The sequence below is a fragment of the Arachis hypogaea genome, chromosome 9, assembly GCF_003086295.3.
Source record: "Arachis hypogaea cultivar Tifrunner chromosome 9, arahy.Tifrunner.gnm2.J5K5, whole genome shotgun sequence".
NCBI lineage: Eukaryota > Viridiplantae > Streptophyta > Magnoliopsida > Fabales > Fabaceae > Arachis > Arachis hypogaea.
The window spans coordinates 35797187-35811864 of NC_092044.1; the positions used below are offsets into that span (position 1 = coordinate 35797187).

The window sequence follows — 14678 nt, forward strand, 5'->3', positions numbered from 1 at the left end:
GACTCTTCACAACAACTAGCTAATTTCTAATTTCTACTTTTGTAACAACTATTTTATAATGACTAGTTTTGCAATGAGTATGTTTTAGTTGCATTAATTTTGGTTCTCTTAGAACCTCCACTTTAGATTGGTAGTTAAATTTTTTATTTTGTTCTAAATGATGCATACTTTAATGTCTCTTAAAAGTGAACTTTTACCATAATTTATGGAATAGAGATTATAGGGCAACACCTTAATATCTTCAAAGTTCGAACCACTCCTTATGTTTCAAGTAGCTTGATCGTAGAGATTAGAAAATTGTATAACTGCCTTATTGATCTTATACCATTATTTCTTAGTTGTAACTGTCCCCTTTTCATATCAAGGTTAAATTCTTCGCAGAAGCCATTAGTTTAATTCCAAAATATTTTATCTTTTTGGATGGTACCAACTATAGGGTCAGTTGATACATTTAACGATGTACTAATCAACATATCATCCTCTTCTCATTGCTAGTGTTGGATGCTATTTTACTTACAGTTTTTCATTTTGTCATTATTGAGGCCTATAGCATCTAATACACGAGGGTTGGCAACATTCGTATATTGCGAATTTAGACTCAAACGTATTGGAGTTTGAGTAGTTGATGGGTTAAAAGAGCTACTAACACCAACCGAGTCATATGTTGAAGCACTAAATTGAGTTGAAAATGATATTATAGATGTTGAATTTATATTTATGATCAATGAGTTAAATATAGTTAGGGATAAATAATGAGGTGTTTGTGAATTTTGATTATGTGCTTAGAAAATGAGAAATTAACAATTATAAGAAACTTAAAAATTAAAATTATAAAGGTTTTGTGGGTTTAGACTTTAAAATGTATTTAGTAGTACGAAGTTTTGAGAGTTTGAAAGTGATATTTGAATTTTGAAAATATTTTATAAATAATTAAGAAAAAATAGTTGAATTAATTTGAAATTATTTTTTGAATGCTTAAAAAAATTAGCTTCTTGTTAGAAAAGTTTGATTTTTTTTAAAATTAAAAAAATTGGGAAAAAATGTATGTAAATATTATTTACAGAGTAACAAAATATTATGTTATTATTTTCTACAATCTTTTCCAATTTTTTAAAAATATTTTGATTATGTTATTGCTTCTAAATTCCAATCGTCTTCTCTAATATTTACTATCAAGTATATATTTTTATTTAACTTTTTTTTTAAATTATGTTAACATGTGGTAAGTAGATATTAGATACTTTTTGATAAATTTAAATGTCTCTCGTCGGGTTTAGTGGTGCACATTACTCCGCTAGACTCGAAGACTCAATCCGGACTCAAATATTTTGGGCTTAATTTGGTACAATTTTATTGAATTTAGGATCGAATAAAAATCTTAAAAATAGACTTAGTCATTATTTAAAGTCAAATTCGGGTCAAAGCGAACCCAACTTTATCCGATCTATGTGCATTCTAAGAGACTAAAAAAGGTATATATATTTTAAACTAATTCTAATATTATGTTATATTAATTATAAGCTTATTATTTTATTTTTAATCATTTATTAGTAATAAGTGTGGATAATATGTTAATTAGTATGGATATCTATTTTTCGATAAAACAAATATGTTTTGTTTTTTATAAATAAGTGCTTAATAATTTTTTGATATCAAATTTATTAAAGACCCAGATTTTATTCGATTTAGATTTAATTTTAATATGGCTCAAAAATAGTATAATTTTACCGGATCTAAAATCGAATAAAAATCTCAAAAAATAGACGTAATCATTATTTAAAATCGAATTTGAATTAAAACGAACCTTGACTTCACCTGTGCACTCCTAATCAGGCCGCTTGTTGCCTTGCTTTTTAAACAGAAACTCGGCTTCTCTCTTCGCTAAGAGGAGAGATTTACTTTAACTCTTGTACAACATTAAATTGGAATCTCTTTTTTATCAGTTGCAGTGTTCTAAATATTAAATCATTTAATAATATGTATACATTAAAAATAAAAATGTTATTCATATATTAAAATTAATTATTAAAATTAATCATTAATATATTTATATATAAATACATGTGTAAATTTAATTTATTTTTAATATATATTTATATTTTAATATATATTTTATATTTATGACTTACTTTAATAATATTTTAGTCTACAGGTAACATAGTTGCAGTAAGAATTATCTTAATGAAAGTGAGGTAAGCCTTGTGTGCGCTTTACTCTCACTGCCGGAAATTCAAATCCTAAAGAATGCTTTGAAGAAATCAGATCTATTACTCTAAGTCCCAGAGATATATTTTCAAAGTGTGAAACATGTTTTACCTTTACATAATTCATCGTTTTATTAATTATTTATTACGATAAAGATAAAGTGATGCAACAAAGTAATTCCAATGTATCCATATGATGATGATATCTAGGAACATAAAAGCTAAGAAGATAAAAATAAATTCCAAATGAGGCAATGCGATGACCATGGACCAATATATGCCCCAAAGTTCAAGGGTATAAATAAATGAGGCCAACCCCAAGATTTAATGGCAAGTAGCAAACACATCGCCCCTATGGTTTCTAGCAAATCAGCACATGATACGGTGTAAGTTTTTTTGTTAATTAATTAAGTAGCACTTTGTACAATATTTTTCTTTTGATATTTGGATTGTGAACTTAATTATAGGTGTGATTGTTGTGATTTGGTTATAGTTTTAGAGTTGCAGATAAATGGTTTTTGTGAAGCTTGCTGCTTGAATGTCATTGTAATTGATTAATATTTAATAGTTCTGTTTTTTGCATACTTCAATTTATTCATTAAAAAAAAAAAAAAACAAAGACAAGCAGATCTGCCACGAGATTTTGCCCCCAAGTTTCCCAAGCAAGAATTATCAGTATTCACCTTCAACCATTTAATAATTGGTGGATGAAGCTGTTTAATCCTCTATTATATTCTTTAGTTTCATTGAGGGAATTCCATTTCTAACAGCCTTCATCAAGACATCAACCGATGATGATGATAATTGAAGTCTTTCACTAGCCACAAAATCTTGCAATAATTGAACAATGTCATGCGACAAAATCTTGCAATTATTGAATCTATCAAAAACATTAACGTCATTCTCAAATTAAGGAGGATTAAATTTTTACTATGCCAAAGCAATAATTTAATGATATAAGATTGAGACATAAAAAAGAGGAGCTTTAGAATAATGGCAAGTGAGGAACAGAGCTAGAAGTAGAGTTAGAATTATTTGAAATAATATTTAATTAATTTGAGAGAAGGATATTTTCTCATGGTTTCTCATGGTGAAATTTTATTTTACAGGTAAAAAAAGGTTATGCGAGGACGAGGACAAAACCACCTTTGGTGGAGGTAGAAAAAATATGAAAAGGTTGAGCCACTATAGAGTAGAGCACAAATTCTGTTTGGTTTGTACATATTTAAAGGTTGAATAAGAGTTTTACATAGACTGCCAACATCTCAAAAAGAATTTTATAAGGCTTTGAACTCTTTTATCATATTAGCTAATTTTTATGGTAATATTTTTTTTTTTAAGTTTTATAGTTTATTATAGGGATAATTACTATTTTAGTCCTTAAAGTTTAGGGTCAAAATTAAATTCGTCTCTAATCTTATTTTGGATTTAAAATCGTCCCCAATGTTTTATTTAGTATTCAAATCGTCCTTTTGAATAATTTTTTTTAAATATAAAAAATACCCCCTTATCTCACCAACATTTCACATACACTAATTCTCCTCCTCTTCCTCTTGAACTCATTGAACATGCTCCTCTTCTTTCTCCTGAACATCCTTGCACGTGTTGTTGTTGCTGTTGTTGCATGTGTTGAAAGGGAAAACTATGGCAGAGACCTGCCATCGAGGACTCCTCTGCCGCTGTCGAGATTGACAGTCGCCCTCGCCTTGCCAGGCCGCACCCTCGTCCTGTCGTGCTGCACCCTCGTGGCGCCTTGCCATTGAAGGAAATTTTCTCTGCCATCGTCGCCCTCCTCTTCAGCGTCGGTCACGCGCCATCACCACCGTCACCATTTACCTTGTTAGCTGTTGACGACCCACTCAGACGATAGCAATGGCAGAACAAACCGACGACCTTGCTGACTTTACTTCGTTCTGGATCTCGTTTGTCTCTCTCTGTAATTGATTAAGTTTTTCATTTTTTTTAAAAAAATCTGAATGCTTTGTTGTTTTTGTTGTTGTTGGATTTGAAAGATTTAATGTTGCATTTAAAACAAAAATTTTTGAAGCGTTGGAGATGGTGGTGAATGTTGAGGCTGAGATTCTCTGCTTCTCCAGGTGGCAATTTTAAAGATCAACAGCAGCGACAGTTTCGATGGCGGTGACTACGATTTTGAGCTTCCCTCTCGCTCTCTCGTTTTCTCGCTTCCCCATCTCTTTTCGGTAGTCTTATTTTCTTCTCAATGTCTTTGAAATAAATGAGAGTGTTGATATTATTTTTGAATTTGAATGTTATGTTGTTGATGATGAATTTTTAAATTTAAATGTTATATTGTGTTGTGTTGTTATTGTTGATGGATTAAAATGAACATATATGAGAAGAGGAATGATTGCTGGTAATAAAGGTGATGGTGGTGGTGAGATATGAGAAGAGAAATGATTGCTATTAATAAAAGTGGTGGTGATGGTGAACAGTAAGATTAGGCTAAAAAAAATATAAGGATACTTTTGTTAGAAAAATATTGAAAGGACGAAATTTAATATTAAATAAAACGTTGAGGTCGATTTTAAATAAAAAGATATGATTAGAGATGAATTTAATTTTGACTATAAACCTTAAAAACCAAAATAATACTTATCCTTTTATTAAATTAGTGTTTTCGTAAAGAGTTGCCCCCCAAAAAAAAAACTATCTGCAAGAATTTTTACCATCAAAAAACCAAGAGAAATGTCGATGAATAAAGTGTCACAGAGTAGAGCCATCGAAATGTCGACTCTTAAAAAAAATACTATATATTATTAGTCTTGTAGGACTAATATCTAAAAAAAAATCACATACTAAGAATCAACACTTAAAAAAAAGTCACATAAAATTTGGGTTCTTTTATCATATAAACTAATTTTTGTGATGATAGTTTTTTCAAAATCTTATAGTTCGTTACGGCAACTTCTAATATTATGTTCTAATTGTTTTAGTACGGTAGCAAATTAATAATGTATTGGATGTTATATTTTTATTCTTATTTTTATTTTATTATAGATTTAATTATTCTATTAGCTCATGTAATTTTTTTTAAATTTATAATTAAATTATATATTTTTTTAATTGGATTTCTATATTATTTTTAATTTTATAATTAAGTCATTTTTATATCTAAAATATTAAAATTAATAGAATATTTCTTTTAAAAAAAATCTAATTAAATTTTTAATTTTTAAAAAAATATTTCGTTAATTCTAATATTTTTTGTATTGGTAATGACCTAATTATAAAACTAAAAATAGTATAAAAATCTAATTAAAAAAATATAAAAATCTAATTATAAATTTAACAAAATTATAAGAACCAACAAAATATTTAAATTTTTATATAAATTTTTTTAATATAAATAACACTGTATTTTGTAATTTTTAATTATCTATATGATTTATTGAAAACATAGAATTATTTCTATTTCATGAGTTATATTTAGATTTTCTATGTTATATCTTTTAAATACATGGTTTTTCCTAACCATAGATATGTGATAAACAACATGCACATAATTTTTCATTCTGAAAAATTATTATTTTAATATAAAAAATTTAATCATTGATATTTTAGTTCATAAAAAATAAAATAAATTAATTTTATATTTGTTAAGAATTGGATTAATTTTGTTAAATTAATTTATAATTTTTATTATTAAAGTTATTTCTATTTTATTTTTTCAAATATAAATAATGATTTATTCCTTTTTTATTCTAGGATGTTGCCATAGATGCAATAATCCCAAGAAGAATGAATATCCTGCAGATGGATATGATAGTTACTCTGTCTCACTGATTAGTGATTACTGTTGCTTTGAGATATGAGACCAGAGAAGACTTCGCTTGGACTCTGCTTTAATTTAACCTTTGTTTTTTCCTTTTTGTTTTTTCATTTGGAAAAGATTTAACCTCAATAACTCAAATATTTACACGAATTGTCAGATTTTACACTAGGTTGTCGCGGCTGATATTCCATATTCCTCATAACTTTTATTTCTGCTTTTCATATTCTTTTGGGAGTGTGTGAGGGAACAGCCTCAGACACAATGCACCTTACTTTACCACATCTCAATCTCATGTGATGTAACTTACTTCCCAAACAACGCATTGGTATATCCAAGTTTTTCTTTTTCCTTTTCTAACATGAAGGAAAATGTGGTGTAAATATTGGTTTAAGCCTTTAAGGTATATCATATATAATTGATAGTTAATTAGTTATATTGCCTTAAATTTTATATTTGAATAAATGAGTTATAACTCAAATGATATAGTTTTTTCTTTTTACATACAGATTTTAGATTTGAATCTCACTCTTAATTTTTTTAAAAAAAAATAATTTTCAAATTTTTTATTTATTTATTAAGTCGGTATTTTATAATATTTTAATCAATGAATTACGGTAATCCATTACGAACATTTCGATTGAACTGCAGTTGGCAGAGCGGCATAACCGTATAAAGGACTATGTCAAATTATAAGAAGAATAATTTGTTTGCTTTGGTGAAAAAAGTAGTTAACTACGTGTGGGTGAAAAATATGAATACATATTTATATTTGGTAGTATGTACAAGAATAAATCCAACATTTTATTTTGTTTGAGTGTTATTTTTGTCACTTAATTTTCAAAACGATATATAGAATACTAAAGGAGAGAATAACTTAAAGCAGCTTAAAAATTGTAATATAGCAATAATAAAACTTAAAATCTTATTTTATTTATAAAAGAAAAATTCTAAAAATGGTTAACATATAATATGTTGAAATCAATTTTATTAATTTCAAATAATATATATATATATATATATATATATATATATATATATATATATATATATATCTGAATATAAGAATGCATTTGGTTTATGTTTTTATTTTTATTTTTATTTTCAGTATTTTTAATTTTTAAAATTTTCAGAAAAAATTAAAATTAAAATTTTATTGTTTCATTATTTTTTCATAAAATTATGAATAAAAAATGAAATAAAAATATAAATTAAATACATCCTAAAATATACAATAAAAATATATAAATAAATATATATATTTATATATAAATGTATAATAATTAATTTAATGATTAAATTTTAATATATACGGAATATTTTTAATTTTCAAATATTACTCCAATTGGTAATTGATAACGGACCTAATAAACAACTTTTTGAGAGAAAAAAAAATAAAATAAAAAGCTATGCAATGCAGATTGCGAAAACCCAAAATCTTACAGAAACAATAGAGATATTAAAAAGAAAGTAATATTAAACTATTAATATTCATGCTCTTTAATTTGACTTTGGCACAGACAATATTGACTGATGATGTTCTCATAACTTGATAGCTTTCTCGAACAACGATGCAAACATAAACATAACTGATTAGTATTGACATGATAAATATGGTCACCTGTAATAGTAACAATAACAGTAACAGCTCTATTCCTTGGCACGTTCTTATGATACAAAACTACTTTTTCAAGAAACAAATCAAAAGTGCATAAAGAAACGGATATATGTATGTATGTACTTAGGAAATTTTGAGGCTAATTTTTTTATATTTTATTTAAAAAAAATAGATCAGTAATTTTTAATATTTTTAATTATTATTTGTTCAGCATAAATATTAATTATGTGTATAAACTCTAAAAAATATAGAGACAAGTTGTATTAATTTGTGTGTGAAAAATTTTAATAAATATAAATATAAATTATATGTTTTTTATATATAAAATGTCTGTAAATATAAGTATAAATTATTATTGGTCAAATACTGACAAAAAATAATAATATTTACTAATTATGTAGCATTGCTCTTGTTTTGATGTTGGTGAGTAACTCAAATATTAGATGATTTAGTGTTTATCAAATTTATATGGACATCTGTGACACATAATTTGTCAGGAGAGTATTGTATCAGAAAATATTTTTTATTCATAAAAATAGAATCAACGAGAGACATATTGTCAATCCAACAAGAACGTATGGTAGAAAAAATATAATTTTAATCGTAAATGTACAATTTCAAAGAGCATAATGTTAATTCGGAGTTTATTGTCAATTTTCAACTTTCTGTTAAACACCATTCTATCCAATATGTGTGTGTTTTACACACTACTTTGTAATATCAAAATAAAAAATTGAAATCTTGAAGGCTCATTTTTTTAAATATGAAAAAGGTTGGTGTATTTTTATTTAAAATGGGCTAATCAAATGTAATTGCAGGTGGATAAATGTCATAGAAGAAGCAGGCCCAACACGGAAGTGGCATGTTGGACCAGCACACAAGACATGTGTTCTAGCACGCAAGTTGCATGTTGCATGTTGCAAGACGCAAGTCGTATTTTGCCCATGTGTTGTTTGGTGATTGAATGCTAATGCAATATGTGACCTGCGTGTTGAATGTTCTGTGTATTACCTGAAAACTCTGCCTATGACACAAAGGTTGTTACTATTTTACTTTATTGTCAGGAGAGTTTTTTAGTGTGTTGGTGGTGTAATGGAGGATAGCGCAAATATACTGGTGTATTACAACAGTGAGATTATACGAAATACACATGAGGATATGAGTTTTTTGTGTAAGACTCTGTTTTCCTTTGTTATTCTATGCACTATAACGTTTGCAGAGATGCAGTATAATAACTGTCAAAGTATAAAGAGTGATATTTTAAAGAAGGTAAGCAATATTCTGTACAGGAATCTCTGTATTCGACAGGTGTTCCGAGCGTTACTTGAAACCGTAGGTCAATCTCGGATGAGATCTGTGATGGTGATCAGAGCTGTCGTGTTTGACCTGTTGGATTTGGTGGTGCTGCTGATCCTTCGTCACCGGAGGATGGTGGTACCTGCAAGAGACTCTGATGCTTAAGTTAGCACGTGCTTTAGACAGTTTTTTAGTAGAATCAGAGTATGAGTTATACCTGAGTACTCCAGTGTATTTATAATGGTGTAGAGTGACTGACGAACAGATTTCTATCGGTAAAGAAATTTAAAAATATAATCATGTTGTAAGTATAGTTTCTAAACCAATAGAGAATCCTTTCGTACAAAAGTTTGGTTGTCACAAGTAACAAACCCAGTAAAATTTATAAACCGAAGTATTCAAATCTCGGGTCGTCGTCTCAAAAAATTGCAGGGAGGTGTTCTTATTATTGGTTATGGAAAACAGTATAATTTGGGTTTTTAAAATAAGGAACATGTTATTTAAATGGCAAGGAAAATAAATTAATTATCATGAACATCAATGCAAAGTATAAGAACTGGAAATCCTATTCTAGTTATCCTTATCAGGTGAGATGAGATTGTTTATTGCTCCCATTTAGTCAACCTCTAACTATGAAAGTAAGTCAAGTGGATAAATCAATATGAATCCTCAAGTCCTAGTCAATTCCCAAAGAAAGACTAGAGTTAGTGGAATTCAAGTCAATCAGCAATTTCCAATTTTCAATCAACCGCTGAGTTTGACAATTCAAGTGTTACCAATTACTTAACCAAAGCCAAGAATATAGAAAGCTAAATAAAAATGATATATTTGAAATACCTCAAATTGCATTAATAAAAGAAATCAAATCTAATATGGAAAAGTTCATAAATTAAATTAGGAAAATAAATAAAAGGAACATTGAACCTGAAAATTGATGAGAAGAAATCCTAAATCCTTTAAGAGGAATCCTAATCCTAAATCCTAAGAGAGAGGAGAGAGCCTCTCTCTCTCTCTAAAACTACATCTAAAAACTAAAATTGTGAATTATGAATGAATTATTCTGTTGTATGAATTGTTCAATTATGAATGGATGCATTCTCCCACTTTATAGCCTCTAATATGTATTTTCTGGGTCGAGAACTGGGTCAAAAACAGCCCAGAATTCGCTAGTTATGAAATCAAACACGCTGATTTTCGTCACTGCGACGCGTCCGCGTGGAGCACGCGTTCGCGTCGCCTAGATGTACGGTCACTATAGAAAATTATATATCATTTCGAAGCCCCGAACGTTAGCTTTTCAACGCAACTGAAATCGCATCATTTGGATCTATGTAGCTCAAGTTATGGTCGTTTTAGTGCGAGAGGGTCAGGCTGACAGCTTTGCAGTTCCTTCAGTTTCTTGTATTCCTTCCACTTTTGCACGCTTCCTTTCCATCCTACAAGCCATTTCTGCCCTGTAAACTCTGAAATCACTTAACACACATATCATGGCATCGAATGGTAATAAGAGATGATTAAACATAGCAAATTTAAAGCCCAAAGAAGCATGTTTTCAATCATAGCACAAAATCCGGAAGGAAAAAGTAAAACCATGCAAATAGTATGAATAAGTGGGTAAAGAATTGATAAAAACCACTCAATTGAGCACAAGATAAACCATGAAATAGTGGTTTATCAGTGACCTTTCTGGAGATAAGATAGTTATCTTATCTTATCTTTTGAGTGAAGTCACCTTTATCTTTTAGGGGAACCGCCTTATCTTTCTAGGCCTTATCTTTTGACTGTGATTAACAACTACCAGTTGTTTGATTGTTTAGATTAGGTGTTTTAATTTTAATTTTCTTAAAAAAAAATTCGTTGTTTCGCGTTAGCAACCCCCTCCCCTGTTTCGTTTTCTTTAATTTTTTCTCTTTTTTCTTTTATTTAAAAATAAATAAATAAATAAATAAATAAATAAATAAATAAATAATTTTTAAAAGAAAAAAGAAGTATTTCGAAAAAATAATTTTTTAATAAATAGCACCAATATTTTTCTTAATTTCTGAAATTAAGTTCGGTGTTGTGATTTATTATTTAGTATATTTTTTTATTATTTTACACAGATTACCTCACTGGAAATTCTCTGCACTCTGACGTAGAGATTCTCATTCTTTCTTGTTTTCTGGTTGTTTATGCGCAGGAATAGAGACAATGAACATCTCTTAGACTTTGATCCTAAACCTGAAAGGACTTTCAGGCGGCATTTACAACAAGCAAAGACTTTATAAGGCTGTAGAATCCACTATGGATCCAAATAATACTGAGAATACCAATGCGGCAAACCCGAATGGGGATGAACAACAAAAGAGAGTACTTGGTTCTTTCTCCGCTCCTACAGCAGATCTGTATGGAAAGAGCATTGTGGTGCCTCCCATTGTTGCGAACAACTTTGAGTTGAAGCCTCAACTGGTCACTCTGGTGCAACAAAATTGCCAGTATCACGGTCTTTCCCACGAAAATCCAAATCAATTTATTTCTAGTTTTCTACAAATTTGTGATACTGTGAAGACAAATGGAGTAAACCCAGATGTGTACAAACTCATGCTCTTCCCATTTGCTCTGAGTTTCTCACAAATTTTTTCCCACCAAAGAAGCTGACTAAGCTTAAGATGGAGGTTCAGACCTTCAGACAGAAGGATGGTGAAACTCTGTATGAAGCTTGGGACTAGGCAATGCCCTTCAGACATGTTTTCCAAATGGACCCAACTGGATATCTTTTATGAAAGCTTGGGTGAAATCTCCAAGATGTTCCTAGACAATTCTGCAGGAGGTTCATTGCAGAAGAAGAAGACACCGGAGGAGACTATTGAGCTTACTGAATTGGTTGCAAGCAACCAATATTTATACTCCTCTAACAGGAATCCTGTGAATTCTGAAACCCCTCAGAAGAGAGGCGTGTTGGAAGTAGATGCTGTTAATGCTCTTCTTGCTCAGAACAAGCTGATGTCTCAGCAAATAAATCTACTTACTCAACAGATGGGTGGCATACAAGTATCAGCTATCAACACCCAAAATCTACCACAGGAAGTCTCGTATGACATGGCAGGTAACTTTATGCAAAATGATAATTATGATTATGCTCAACCCTCTTTTGAACAGGTGAAATACATGGGGAGTGGTCTGGTGCACGAAATTGTGATCATCAATGGCGCCATCAACATGGTACCCACAATTGTAATCTCAACTCTTTATCACAACTTCACACAACTAACCAGCAAGTGTACTGGGTTGTCCAAGTAATAAACCTTACGCGAGTAAGGGTTGATCCCACGGAGATTGTTGGTATGAAGCAAGCTATGGTCACCTTGTAAATCTTAGTCAGGCAAACTCAAATGGTTATGGATGATGTATGAATAAAACATAAAGATAAAGATAGAGATACTTATGTAATTCATTGGTAAGAATTTCAGATAAGCGTATGGAGATGCTTTGTCCCTTCCATCTCTCTGCTTTCCTACTGTCTTCATCCAATCTTTCTTACTCCTTTCCATGGCAAGCTGTATGTAGGGTTTCACCGTTGTCAGTGGCTACCTCCCATCCTCTCAGTGAAAATGTTCAACGCACCCTGTCACGGCACGGCTAATCATCTGTCGGTTCTCAATCAGGTTGGAATAGAATCCATTGATTCTTTTGCGTCTGTCACTAACGCCCAGCCTTCAGGAGTTTGAAGCTCGTCACAATCATTCAATCATTGAATCCTACTCAGAATACCACAGACAAGGTTTAGACCTTCCGGATTCTCTTGAATGCCGCCATCAATTCTAGCTTATACCACGAAGATTCCGATCAAGGGATCCAAGAGATAAACATTCATGCCTTTTTTGCTTGTAGAACAGAAGTGGTTGTCAGGCACTCGTTCATAAGTGAGAATGATGATGAGTGTCACATAATCATCACATTCATCATGTTCTTGGGTGCAAATGAATATCTTAGAACAAGAATAAGCTGAATTGAATAGAAGAACAATAGTAATTGCATTAATACTCGAGGTACAGCAGAGCTCCACACCTTAATCTATGGTGTGTAGAAACTCCACCGTTGAAAATACATAAGAACAAAAGTGATCATTGGCTTCGGCCCCAGAGAGGGAACCAGAAGAACCAAGATGAAAATACAATAGCAAAAGGTCTTATTTGTAGAGAACTAGTAGCCTAGGGTTTACAGAGATGAGTAAATTACATAAAAATCCACTTCCGGGCCCACTTGGTGTGTGCTTGGGCTGAGCATTGAAGCATTTTCGTGTAGAGACTTCTCTTGGAGTTAAACGCCAGCTTTTGTGCCAGTTTGGGCGTTTAACTCCCATTCTTGTGCCAATTCCAGCGTTTAACGCTGAATAGTTTTGAGCTGATTTGGAACGCCGGTTTGAGCCATCAAATCTCAGGCAAAGTATAGACTATTATATATTTCTGGAAAGCCCAGGATGTCTACTTTCCAACGCCGTTGAGAGCGCGCCAATTGGGCTTCTGTAGCTCCAGAAAATCCACTTCGAGTGCAGGGAGGTCAGAATCCAATAGCATCTGCAGTCCTTTTCAGCCTCTGAGTCAGATTTTTGCTCAGGTCCCTCAATTTCAGCCAGAAAATACCTGAAATAACAGAAAAACACACAAACTCATAGTAAAGTCTAGAAAAGTGAATTTTAACTAAAAACTAATAAAAATATACTAAAAACTAACTAAATGCTACTAGAAACATAGTAAAAACAATGCCAAAAAGCGTATAAATTATCCGCTCATCATGGTCCTAGGAATCCCAACAATGATCCATATTCTAAGACATACAACCAGGGATGGAGGAATCACCCAAATTTTGGATGGAGGAATCAATTTCAGAGACCTCAAAACTTCAACAATACTTCTCAGGGCGATGTCCAGCAAAACAATGATTTGGAAGCAATATTGACAGGTTTTAGACAGAAAACCAGAGCATCCATCAAGAACTTGGATATTCAAATGGGTCAAATAGCCACCAGAGTTAATGAAATTGATCAGAGGACCACTAATAGCCTTCCTAGTGACATAATTCCAAATCCAAGAGAGGAATGCAAGGTGGTGCACGAAATTGTGATCATCAATGGCGCCATCAGCATGGTACGCACAATTGTAATCTCAACTCTTTATTACAACTTCGCATAACTAACCAGCAAGTGTACTGGGTCATCCAAGTAATAAACCTTACGCGAGTAAGGGTCGATCCCACGGAGATTGTTGGTATGAAGCAAGCTATGGTCACCTTGTAAATCTTAGTCAGGCAAACTCAAATGGTTATGGATGATGTTTGAATAAAACATAAAGATAAAGATAGAGATACTTATGTAATTCATTGGTGAGAATTTCAGATAAGCGTATGGAGATGCTTTGTCCCTTCCGTCTCTCTGCTTTCCTACTGTCTTCATCCAATCCTTCTTACTCCCTTCCATGGCAAGCTGTATGTAGGGTTTCACCATTGTCAGTGGCTACCTCCCATCCTCTCAGTGAAAATGTTCAACGCACCCTGTCATGGCACGGCTATTCAGCTGTCGGTTCTCGATCATGTCGGAATAGAATCCAGTGATTCTTTTGCGTCTGTCACTAACGCCCCACAATCGCGAGTTTGAAGCTCGTCACAGTCATTCAATCATTGAATCCTACTCAGAATACCACAGACAAGGTTTAGACCTTCCGGATTCTCTTGAATGCCGGCATCAGTTCTAGCTTATACCACGAATATTCCGATCAAGGGATCCAAGAGATAA

General features: G+C 31.4%; 1 long non-coding RNA gene across 1 annotated transcript; it reads left to right on the forward strand.

Moving 5' to 3' along the window:
- The first annotated feature begins 2353 nt into the window (after positions 1 to 2353).
- LOC112710866 (uncharacterized) lies at positions 2354 to 4547 on the forward strand. The gene is made up of 2 exons (XR_003157067.3): positions 2354 to 2590; positions 3314 to 4547. It is a non-coding gene; the product is annotated as an uncharacterized lncRNA (long non-coding RNA).
- The last annotated feature ends 10131 nt before the right edge of the window (positions 4548 to 14678 follow it).